Consider the following 11,407-nt stretch of genomic DNA (forward strand, 5'->3'; position numbering starts at 1 on the left):
TTGTTTGACAAAAATGGAATAAGTCTACAACTGTTTGGCCAGCACTTCTGTCTCAGACCATCCTCTCCTTGCAACCTGTTGAAATAAATCCAAACTCACAGCTTGCCCTGGATTTTGTCATGTATTTATTCTAGTTAAATGATCAGTCATCTGATTGCACTTTGCCTCAGGGTTTTTAGGTTTTTGGTGGACAGAGGCATGACCTATGGATATGTTATTCGACTGAGCTATATCCTAACTTTTTCCTCAGTGTTGTATTTCCCCATATGTCTCTACCATTTTCTTGCCAGTTGTTTTTCACCCAGTTCTTCAGCCCCTGGGTGGCACCAGCCCATACAGCATAGGAGTCTCTAGAGACACCAGGGTCTCCTTGCTCCAGGGCCATCTCCAAAGCTGTGAGCTCTACCAGTGGGGCTGAGCCATCCATTGCCTCTGTGAAAGCTTCTCTGGTCACTACCACTGGACCAGAAGCTTTGCCTCTTCCTTGTTTCACCACTTGCTTGGCGCTCCTGTCTGGGACCCACACCCCCGCTCTTGTCTTGCTGTCCCAGGGCGGTGTGTCAGGTATCAGGAAGGAGGGCAGAGGAAGCACTCAGTAGGTCTAATCCCAATTTGTTCTACCCTCTCTGATAATATGTTTCCTTCATTTGTCCCATCACTTGTTACCCGCTGATGTGTGCAGAAGGCCCATCACTGCACAGCAGTCTTTTGTACTACCCCTAAGGGTTAAGGGCTTATGAGTTACAATTGTTTTTTAAATGAGAATCAGCACATATAACTTGATTTTCTTTTTTGAGTTAATGGCTCAGTAGTTAGCAGACCTTTTTGTGTAGCTAATAGCATTTTCTCCAAGGCAGTGTAGTTTTGTTGAGAACTTTGCCAGGATATAGGGCCAAAGGTAATGGAGTAATCCTTTCTACTTTTGCGCATCCTGTTGCCATAATCCCTATTGACATCCTTTATCCCCTATACCTACATGTAGTGTAAATGGTGGTGGGTGGGTTGCACAGATGAGAAAGCGAACCTTTCATTTTTTAAAGCATTTATTGCTTCATGATGTTTTGGTTCCAAGGTCCATATTGAGTTTTTCTTCAGCAAATCATACATAGATCTTCCTAGAATACTGAATCCAGGCACGTGTGACTTCAAAACCCCCATATCTCCTAATCAAGCTCTCAATTCTTTTGATCAGAAGGTGTGAGAATGTTTGGTATTGCTGCTCTTATATATTCTGGCACAGTTTTCCGTCCTCTTATCCATCAGGTGCCAAAAAATGTCATCTCTTGACTTGGTCCTTGCCATTTTGAGTTGTGAATGATAGTATTTAATTCTGGTAAATGCTAGACAAGAGCATAAGGTTTTGCACCTGCCAGCCTGGAAACTGTCCTTTTTGGAATACCAATACAACAGTGTTGATCAACAGCTGCCTAGTATTCCCACACAACAGCTTATAGACAGCATATTGACTTCTCTTTTTACAGAATCATACACAGGTCTGTCCACCCCACCTCTTCTGGTGGAAGAACGTGATGTGTCAAACTGACAACAACTTCAGGAGAGCCCCCCAAGAAAAAATGTTCATGCGGACCTAGCTTATCTTTGGTCCTTTGGAAGTAAAATATTGCAAAGGATGAACAAGACATCCATTTTTACAATCTTTCCTTTGTAGAGTGCCCAAAGGAGGGACAGGCTATTTAAACATAGGATTCTTTCGCCTACTGGATCTGGTCTCTCTCAAAAACAGGCTGGCTGCACCACTGAGACACATCCTCATGTTTGCTCTTTTGAAAGGACTCAGACATGGCTCTCAGCTGATGAGTACCAGGCATCTCAGATAAACTCTCAAGGGAGTTTATTCCAGCAGGAACCTTGCGGGTTGCAGTTTCCACCTCAGAATCCTTCAGTGCAGAAACTCTGTCCCTGAGCAGATGCCTTGGAGCCATCTCTGCTGTGCCCTGTGTGTGGCTGTTGCATGGGTGGGGCAGCAAAGCATCCTGCTTGGACTTTGTGGCTCTCACATTTGGCACTGTGAAGCTGTAGGAGCGAACTTTCGTGGTAAGGCAGGTTGTGGAAGGCTCTCTGTAAGAGGGTGGTCTTCCAGGATTCCTCTGGTGCGCCCTCCTCTCTAAACACTTCTTCAGCTTACCTGAAATGGGGCTTTGCTGATACAGCACAGGCAATGGCTTGTTAGCGCCTAGCCCATTTTCTTGGACAATTCAGGAGGAGAACTGATTGTCTTTCCTTGTGCTGTCTCTCTGAAACACCATGTTGTCCCAGGCCTCCAGCTCTGGGGTTTTGTGAGTGTTTTCCTGCTGTTTGCTGAAGAGCACGACATGGAGTGCTTTTTGATTTCTCTGCTAGGTGTCATGCTGTCCTGAGTGGTTGTGGTGGAAGAAGCCTGTGGCCTATTTAAAAAGGTTTTTTGTAGACTAGAAGGTGAAACTAGTGTGGAGCTGGTGAAGATGGAGTCCTCAGATCAGAGAAGGAGCTTTCCAGGGAGCAGCTAGAGGATGTTTTGTGTGTAGAGGACCATTTGATAATTGCAAAGGCAATGCTGCAAGATGTTTTTCCATTGCCTCCTTCTCCAACCTTAGCTGTTACTGGTGAACAGGAAAATTGCCCTCACTGTTGCTCAGCCTCTGCTCCCTTCTCCTGTCTTCACAGCAGTTCTGGAAGTACAGGTCCGGTTCTGAATACCACCTGTCCATCCTGCTGATGCCATTCTTAATATTACTCAGTGAAGGGGCAGAGGCGGATCTTGGATATTGTCTGTTGAGACTGCTGCTCCTCCCTTTGGGCTGCTCCATCTCCGAGATGCGGGTGCTGCCTTCAGTTCCTGGCTCTGGGCTCCTGCAGGCAGAACCGTTGTGCTGAGGAGCCCCTGGGTGTCCTGTGGGGAGAAAGAGCCTGTTGGTAGTTTTTACTGACCACCTGAAGATAGAAGAGGACTCTCCCTGTGGGACCACACACCCTGGGCAGATGCATCCTTAGTACCTATGTTTTAGCAGTGAAGTTAAGGAAACACAAGTACCACCAATGACAATGTCCTGGGAGAGTGCATTTCTAGACCATAGCTAGCAACAAGGTGAAGAGCAGAGGTGTGCAGATGTTTACTATCTGTAATGAATGTTGTCTTGTGAGTGTTGTCCTTTGCATCTGCTAGGAAGGGTTTCAGTAGAAAAACACTGCAATAATGGATTAAACCCTCTGCACCTGTCTGCATTTCCACAGATGTCTTCCGATATCCAATTAAAGCATTTGAGCCAGAAGCCCAGGTCTGTGACAATCATCAGTCCATCCTCCTACCTGTGGAGCTGTCTGTGTGCTCCGGTGACTCTTTGGCTGAAGGACTGAAGTGCAAGGCAACATCCTCCCCAAATATTGCTGTCCAGTTCTCTATCAGGAACTCCACCAGCGCTGTCACCTGCCCGCAGAAAAACATTGATTTTAGTCTGAGGGGCTGAAAATGTGTTGAGCAACCTTTTCTGCTCCTGATGGACATTTCTGTACTGACAGCTGTAGCTCTATAGCTCAGCTGGATCTGGCATGACACAGCTTTGGTGAGCTTTTGCGAGGTCAGGGGGATCTGTGGGGATGGCCCTCAGCTGCCCCAAAGTGGGTAGCTGGGGGGGAATTCAAGAGACCTTGTCATTGCGCTCCTTCAGCACTGCCAGCGGGAGCCTGTTGTCCGTGCCGGGGCTCAGCAGGTTTGGCCCCACGCAGATGGCCAGGTTGCTGGCATCCATCCTGCTGGTCTCCACGTTTTCGCTGATGTGATGGAGCACGGGGAGCAAGCGCTGGAGCAAGAGGAGGTTTGCTCTGGGCAGGCTGTCAGCCACCCTGGGGAACACAAACAAAATGTAACATTAATGCAGGGTGCAGGAGCTGCTCCTTCTTCACTGGAGCAAGTTTCATTTCAACTCACAAGAAATCATGCTTCCTCGTGTTTTGTAGAGCAATCTTAAACACCTTGAGGAAATGTTATTGCCAGAGAAGTGTTTTTCTGTGCCACTTGCCCTCAGAACCAACCCCCACAGCAGCAATAGCAAGCTGACAGAAACGACAGGTTTTTACATGAGACTCCCAGTTTCCAGAGAAGTCCCTGGCCTCTCTCAGCCCCTCCAGAATGGTGGCACTGGTTACAAAACTCACCGTTTCAGTTCATCAATTTTCTCCTGCTGGCTTGGCTTCTCCAGCGCTAGCATCCACTCGTCATAGAGGTTGTCCGAGAGGAGTTTGGAAGGGATATTTCGGAGGAAGTCCTGCAAGGCCAAGGAACTTAGATGAGGCTCTGGACACTACCAGTGAGCAGAGGGGGAGCATCCTCATGACTTGGGCTCCCTTGGAGGCAGGTTGCTTTGAGCTCCTTGCTCCCAAAGGTGCTCCTGAGCACTGAGAGTGCAGCGGGCTGCGTGAGTACGTGCCAAGTGCTGTGGTGTGAGTGCAGGAGCAGGAGCCAGCTCATATCTGAGCCTTTGGTCTGGCCCTGCATCTCAGTAGTCCTCAGTGAGGAGGAGGTGGAGGAAGTGAGCTTCCCATGGGCATGCAGGGAATCCGGGGCGGAACTAGGGGAACTGAAAATCCAATTGAGAAGAAAAATGCCCAACTGTGCTCAGCCTGAACCCCTGAGTTTGGCTTCAGTAGGGTTTTAGCTTTGAGTGCCACTGAGGTCAATGTGGGCACTCAGGTGGGCCCTTGCAGGTTAGCCATGTGCTCTGAGAGCTAAAAGTCAGAGGACTTCACCTTCAGCACCACTGCCAAGAGGTGCACGGGTTTGCTGTCCAGGTCAGCGTTCTCACCCTGGTTCAGGACCTCCTTCAGCTCCTTGCGGGCCTTCTCGCTGGCCGCTCTCCTGAAGATCCCCTCAGTGGCAGGCCCTTTCTCGTACAGTATGGCCAGGAGATCCTGCAGGAGGCAGCAGACAGTTTTTGACTTTGGGGTGCGCTCTGCTTTACTTGGGTTAGTGTCTTGTTCTCACTCCATGGCGATTACAGTGGTAGTGACATGCTTGTCTCCCAGCCCACCCTCTTTTTGGCCTGGTGAACTCCACCGACTTCAGTGGAGTCATCCCTGCTTTCTTCCAGCAGAAAATGAGGCACAGGTCAAGGCTTCAGGTGCGAAGTCCCTCCTTCCCAAGCCAGGCTGAATGCGCAGCAGAGATTTCTTGGAAGAAAAAGAAGCCTCTGTGCAGGAAAAGCCAGAAGCAGCATGCCTCCGTCCCCAGGCTTGCTTACCTGCACTGGCTGGGGCAGGCCACCATCCTCCCCGCAGACGACTGCCAGAGGCTGGCCAAAGAGAGCCGCCCTGGGGCCAGAGTCGAGCTGCCCTGGGCGGTCCCCGCTGGCAGAGGCTCCTCGCCGAGCAAGTGGCCAAGATATCAGCGGCCTTCTTGCCTTCGCTCCCTCTGCTGCAAGCAAAAGCAAAGCCAAACTCAGTGTAGAAGATGCGGCGGAGAGAGCCGGACGGTGCCGCTTGTGTGTGTGCGGCGCCCTGTGCTGCAGGGTCTCCTCCAGCTTGTGCAGAGGCGCAGAGGTTTTGCCTGGTGGGAGGGAACAAGCAGCGTGTCAGAAGGCAGCTGCTCCGTCTCTTTCTCAGACTCACCAGGCAAGTGGCCAAGGCCCTCTTGCACGTCGGGAGGGTCCGAGCGGGGGCATTTCTTGGCGTCAGCCTGCTGCGAGAAACGGGTGAAGGTCACAGAGGTGCCCCTCAGCAGCCGGGGCCGCGAGGGAGTTGCTGCAGCGACGCAGGCATCTGCGCGAGGCTCCCGGGCAAAGCGGAGGGCGCCCAAGGCCCGCGGAGGAGAGGCCGGAGGTGCGGGCCCGACGCTGCCCCTCTGTGCCACGGGGGCTGTGGCAAAGGCTCCTGTGCAGCCAGCGCCCCCGAAGCGGCCCTGCAGCCCGCAGCCCCCGCACGGCCGTGGGGGCAACCCCAGGTGTCCCCCATGGCAGAGCCATTTCCAGGGGCAGAGCCATGGGAATGGTGGCCCTGAGCCACAGGCAGCAGCAATGAGCCTCCTTCGCAGCACACACGCAGAGGACTTTGGAGAAGTCGCTGCTGGGCAATGATAGCAGCGGAATGCTTGGTGAAGGCTTGCAGATGAGAAGGACAAGAGCAGGAGCCTGTCCTGTTCTCCTTGCACCTCCCCTCATTAAAGACATGCTTTGTGCATTCATGGATCCCGCAGGATCCCTTGGGGCGAGGAATGTGCCTGGGGACGGGTGGTGGAGGCCGAGGCGGTGTCGGGGAGGAAGGAGGGCTGTGATGGCTGCTCTTACTTGAAGCTGGCGATGGCGACCGCGTGGGGGAAGAGCAGCAGGTGCCTGCGGCGCGTGTGCTGGTGCCGCGTCACCTGCGCACGGAGGGCGAGCAGGAGCTGGGGGCTGCTGCTGGAGACGAAGGCGCCGAGCGGCGGCGGGGGCCGGGAGGCTGCGCGGCCCCAGAGGCGGCGGCGGGCGCCAGGAGGCGCGGGGCCGGGGGCCCCGGGCTGTGCCCGCGTGCCGGCAGCGGGGCCGGCAGCGCCCCGGGCGCCGCAGCAGCTGGCCTGGCCCATGGCGCCGAGGCCGGGCGGACGGCTGCGGTGCGGCCGTGTCCCGCGCCTGCGTGAGGCTGGAAGCGCGTCCCTGTGCCGAGCAGTGCTGCCGGGCTGGGAGTCACCTCCGCCTGTGCTGCACCGTGCTGGCACAGTGCCCACCCGGGGTACACGCTGCTGGCCGTGGCCAGGTCGCCGCGGTGCCGCCGCGGCACATTGTGATGCACCAGCTGGGCCCACAAAGGTGCATTGCTGGCTCATGGTCAGCTTGTTGCCCACCAGGTCCTTTTCTGCCAAGCTGCTTTCCAGCAGCTCGGCCCCCAGCCCATCCTGGTGTTCTTCCTCCCCAGGGGCAGAACTTTGTGCTTCCTTTTGTTGAACTTCAGGAGGTTCCTCTGCCCGTTTCTCCAGCCTGTCGAGGTCCCTCTGAATGGCAGCACAGCCCTCTGGGGTGTCAGCCCCTCCTCCTAGTTTTGTATCATCAGCAAACTTGTTGTTAGAAAGTTGCAGAGCAAGGGCTTGTCTCCCTTCAGGTGTGCCGTGGGTCTGTCAAGATGCCTAGGAGCCAGAAGCAGCCGGCTTTTGTAGTGTCATGAGAATCTCCTGGCTTTAGGAGATGCTCCCTGGCTGTGGGCTCTCAGTCTGTGAGATGATTTTATCCATGGTGAAGCAGGTGTGAAGGCATCACCATTTAGTCAGAGAAGATGTGCACCTGCCATTTCCTCCAGCACCTGGGAGGAGTTCTCTAACTCCCGAATGACATCTTGAAATACAATATAAGGCTGAGGCAATGCCAGGGGTGAGGAGGAGGTGGGGAGAAAAAAGAGGACTATTACATGTGCTCAGTTACCAAAAACACCATGGCACTGGCCTAACCCTTGTTTTTCCCCCATGCTGGATGCTGCAAAGAGCTCTGCGTGGTAGTTAACGCAGGCTTTGCCAGTGACCACATGTGCTGCCCAGGAGGTTGTTTTCCAGTAGCTTTTATAGAGAGGTGGAAATGCTGGTTCTGCCTTGCCTGTTCAGTGAGACTCAGGATGGGTCTCGGTGAGCTGGTGTGTGACAGGGTGCTGAGAGGCAGGAGGGTTGGGGGGAGCCTGGCACCACGTTCACTCAGCTGCACAGGATTGCTGGGGCCCGAGCGGGGCTGTTGCAGGCTTGGGAGTCCCTGCGCCACGGTGACCCTGTGCAAACTGGCTGCGTTCAACTTCCGCCATCCAAACTTTCTGCAGCCTTTCATAACTGAGAAAGGAAGGAGGCTTTGAAGGAGCCATTTTTAAGGAATGCAGCGTTGAACTGTTGAAGAAGGACGTCAGTGGGCGTATTGCCTTCCCCGAACATTGCCTTGTGTTTGGAGAGGAGCCTGGCTGCTTCTGAACTTACAGGCACACTTGCTTGTTGTACTGCTCCACACTTTTGTGAAATTGGGATGAAGTTTGGTTCTCCGTGGTGCTGAGAGGCAATCTGAGGGTGCAGTTCTAACACTTTTGGACTACAGAGATGGGATTTAAGCTCTTGGTCTTGGAAGTAACTCTCCCTGAACCAACAGACTGTTATCTTCAAGCAGGAATCACAGAACTGTAGAATGATCTAGGTTGAAAGGGATTCTGGAGGTCTCTGCTCTAACCCCCCTACTCAAAGCAGAGGCAAATGCAAAGTTAGGTCAGATTGCTCAGGACCTCATGCTGTCTAGTTCTGAAAATCTGCTGGCTCATGAAAGCAGAGAGCTCATCGCCTGGCAGATATGCCGTGAAAGCGCCCCGCTGAACTAGATTCACGTGTCACCTCAGGGCCAGTGTAATAAACCACTGTGCAAGATTCAATGGGAGAGAAGAGTGATACTTGTTCCCAGAACTCACCAAACCAACTGACTTGAACCGTTCCCACAGGCGGGGACAGTTGCAGCAGTACAGAAATAGCACTCCCTGTGCCTGTCCTTTGCCCACAAAACCTCTCGGCCTTCTGCAGCCAGGCAGGGACCACAGGGCTTGACCAAGCCGAACACCTGCTCTTGGACAGAGCCATTGGATGTGGAGCAGGTGGGCAAAGCCCTGAGGGAGAGTCAAGAAGCCTCCAGCAGCCCTGGGAAGGGCTGAGGCAAGGAGGGCACGACTCTCCTGTGTGTGCACCAAAGAACCCAGGGCACACAGCGGGCACAGAGGCAGCGAGAGGGAAGAAGCGTGAGATGGGCAGAGCGGCGTGAGAGGGCTCCTTGGGCAAAGCAGCCCATGACACGTGCTCTCTCCACCCGTGTGGGAGCTCAGCACAGAGCTGGGCAGAGGCCCCCCCTGCGCCTTGCCCACCATCTCTCTTGGCACCCACCTATCCCCTCTATCACGCTGATCAGGGTGTCCCATGGAGGGCAATTCCCCAACACCCTGACCGTGGTCCATGCCTGGGCACTGCATCCCTCTGCCTCGACCTCATGGCGCAAGGGCAGCGCGTCTGACTCCAGATCAGAAATTTGTGTGTCCGAATCACACCGGGGTCAGGCTTGGGGCTGCACTGGGTTCCCATTGTATTGCCTGTGCTTTTCCTTTGAGCTAAGCTGTGTTAGGTGCAGGACCAGCAGAGCATCCCTGGTGCCCATGTGAGCGTGCACCAACTGGGAAGAGTCTGGAAGCTGATGAGCCCCGGTAGTCTCCTCCGCCCAGCATTGCAGGTCAGGGCCAGTCAAGCAGTGATCCCAGTGACACAGAGCATGGGTTGGCAGTCAGGGCCTCTGTTCCATGCCAAAAGGAGTCTCCAACGATTGCCATCCTCCTTACCTGCAGCCAGACCCAATCCCTTCCCTCTAAGTGCCCTCTGTAGCCTCTGCCTCCTGGGACATGTCACAGGCTTCCTGCCTCCACCACTCTCTTGCCTCCTCACACCCTCACTCCTTCTCTGTCCTACGCTTGTGCTCTGGTGCTGCAGGGTCCCTGCAAAAATCCTGCTGCTCTCCTCTTTGTCCTCTCTGATAGCACAATCTGCTATCTTTGTCCTGTACCTGCAGCAGCAGCTTGAGCAGAGGCACCTCTTGCATGACCCCTTTCCCTCACCTGGTGTTGAGGAGATGCACCAGGTACTCCCACACCCCAGACCCAACTGGGTCAGGACTGTGTAGAAGCCAGTGGTGGTTGTTCCAACAGACAACAGGATTTGTGATGTTTATAACATCCACACTATTTCTGCACCAATTCTCAGCCTTCTGTGGTCTCTCAGGGTCCCCTAAGACCCCTCTATGTGCTAAAGACTGTGTTATCTGTCAGGTTGCTCTTTGCAACTCCTGGCTGAAGCCTCCTCCTCCTCTCCTTCCTCACTCCCTCCATCCCTATCTCCCTCCTGCCCTCCTCCATTAGCGCCTCACCCTTCCTACTAGCATTTGCCCACATTTGCACACAGCCTGCAATCCTTCTAAGGTGTGTCCACCGTGAGATCAGACGTAATGGTCTCAAATGCAGTGGTCCCTGACTGAGCTGTCCTCTACTGTGGGTAAGACTGTGGGTAAGACGCAGCTGTCTGCCAGCAGGCTGGCAGAAGCACCAGGCGATGGTGGCCACCAGGGAGAAACCAGGGCACTATCACCATCACTTCCACTGTGGCCAAGCTGTGCAAAGGAAAGGGTCGAGCCTGCAAGGAGTCAAACCTGCAATCTCCTGATCCGTAGTCAGGTGCGTTGTCCATGGCACCACTGGCCCTGGCCATCCTGGCATCCTGGTGGGCTACATGTGGCGTGCTGAGGCACAGTGATGCTGACATGGAGGGGATGTGGAGTTAGAATCTGAGATGGTCAATGCATTAAAAAAAAAAAAAGTTTGCAAGAAAACTCTGGTCCGACCTCCAGCTCAAAGTACAATCATTTTCAACATCAGCTAAGGATCAGATTGCTCAAGGCCTGATTAAGCTGAGTTTTGAATTTCTCCAAGCATGAAGAGTCCCCATCCCTCTCAGCCCCCATTCTAGGTCACCCTCCTGCTGAAATTTTCTTATATTTAATTGGAATTTTCTTCCATAGCATTTCTGTTTGTTCCCCTCATCTCTTTGAGAAGAGTCTCATTGCAGCTACTCTATAGCCACTCATTACATAGCTGTAGACAGAAGTCTGAACACAGAATCCCTGAGCTTGGAGATCATCTAGTCACCTCTGGAGAATGTCTAGTCCAACCCTCTTAGGGTCGTCTACAGCAGATAGGTCCAAGGAGAGAGACTGCCAAACTTTTCCGGGCAACCTGTCCCAGTGTTCAGTCACCCTTACAATAAAAAAAAAAAAAAAAAAAAGAGAGAAAAAAAGTTTTTTTCTTATGTTTGAACAGAATTCATTGTATTTCATTTTGTGCCTGTTGCCTCTTGTCCTGTCACTGGGTACCACTGAGAAGAGTCTCCGTCTTCCTTACACCCTCCCTTCAGATCTTTAGACACACTGACAGGATCCACTCTGCGCTTTCTCTTCTCCAGGCAGAACAGTCCCAGCTCTCTCCGCCTCTCCTCATATGAGAGATGCTCCAGTCCCTTCATCATCTTAGTAGCTGTCCACTGGACTCGCTCCACTAGGTCCGTGTCTTCCTTGCACTTGGGAGACCAAAACTGGGCGCAGCACTCCATACGTGGCCTCAGCAGTGCTGAGCAGAGGGGAAGGATCACCTCCCTCCACCTGCTGGCAACACCCTTCCTAACGCAGCCCAGGATGCTGTTGGCCTTCTTTGTCACAAGGGTACACTGCTGAATCATCTTCAGCTTGTTCTCCAGGAGCCCCTGGCCCTTTTTGGCAAAGCTGCTTTCCACACCCTGCCACTGCAGGCTGTCTTCATACATAATGTGCTCCAGGCCCCTGACCATCCTTTTGGCTTTGCATTGGCCTTGCTGCAGTTTGTCAATGCCTTGCAAAGTCCTGCACCT

At 53.3% G+C, this 11,407-nt stretch overlaps 1 pseudogene; it reads right to left on the reverse strand.

The window, feature by feature from the left end:
* Positions 1-1,694: 1,694 nt before the first annotated feature.
* On the reverse strand, positions 1,695-5,384 carry LOC106495193 (T-cell activation Rho GTPase-activating protein-like; annotated as a pseudogene).
* Between the last annotated feature and the right edge of the window lie 6,023 nt (positions 5,385-11,407).

This window comes from Apteryx mantelli, chromosome 3, assembly GCF_036417845.1.
Source record: "Apteryx mantelli isolate bAptMan1 chromosome 3, bAptMan1.hap1, whole genome shotgun sequence".
NCBI lineage: Eukaryota > Metazoa > Chordata > Aves > Apterygiformes > Apterygidae > Apteryx > Apteryx mantelli.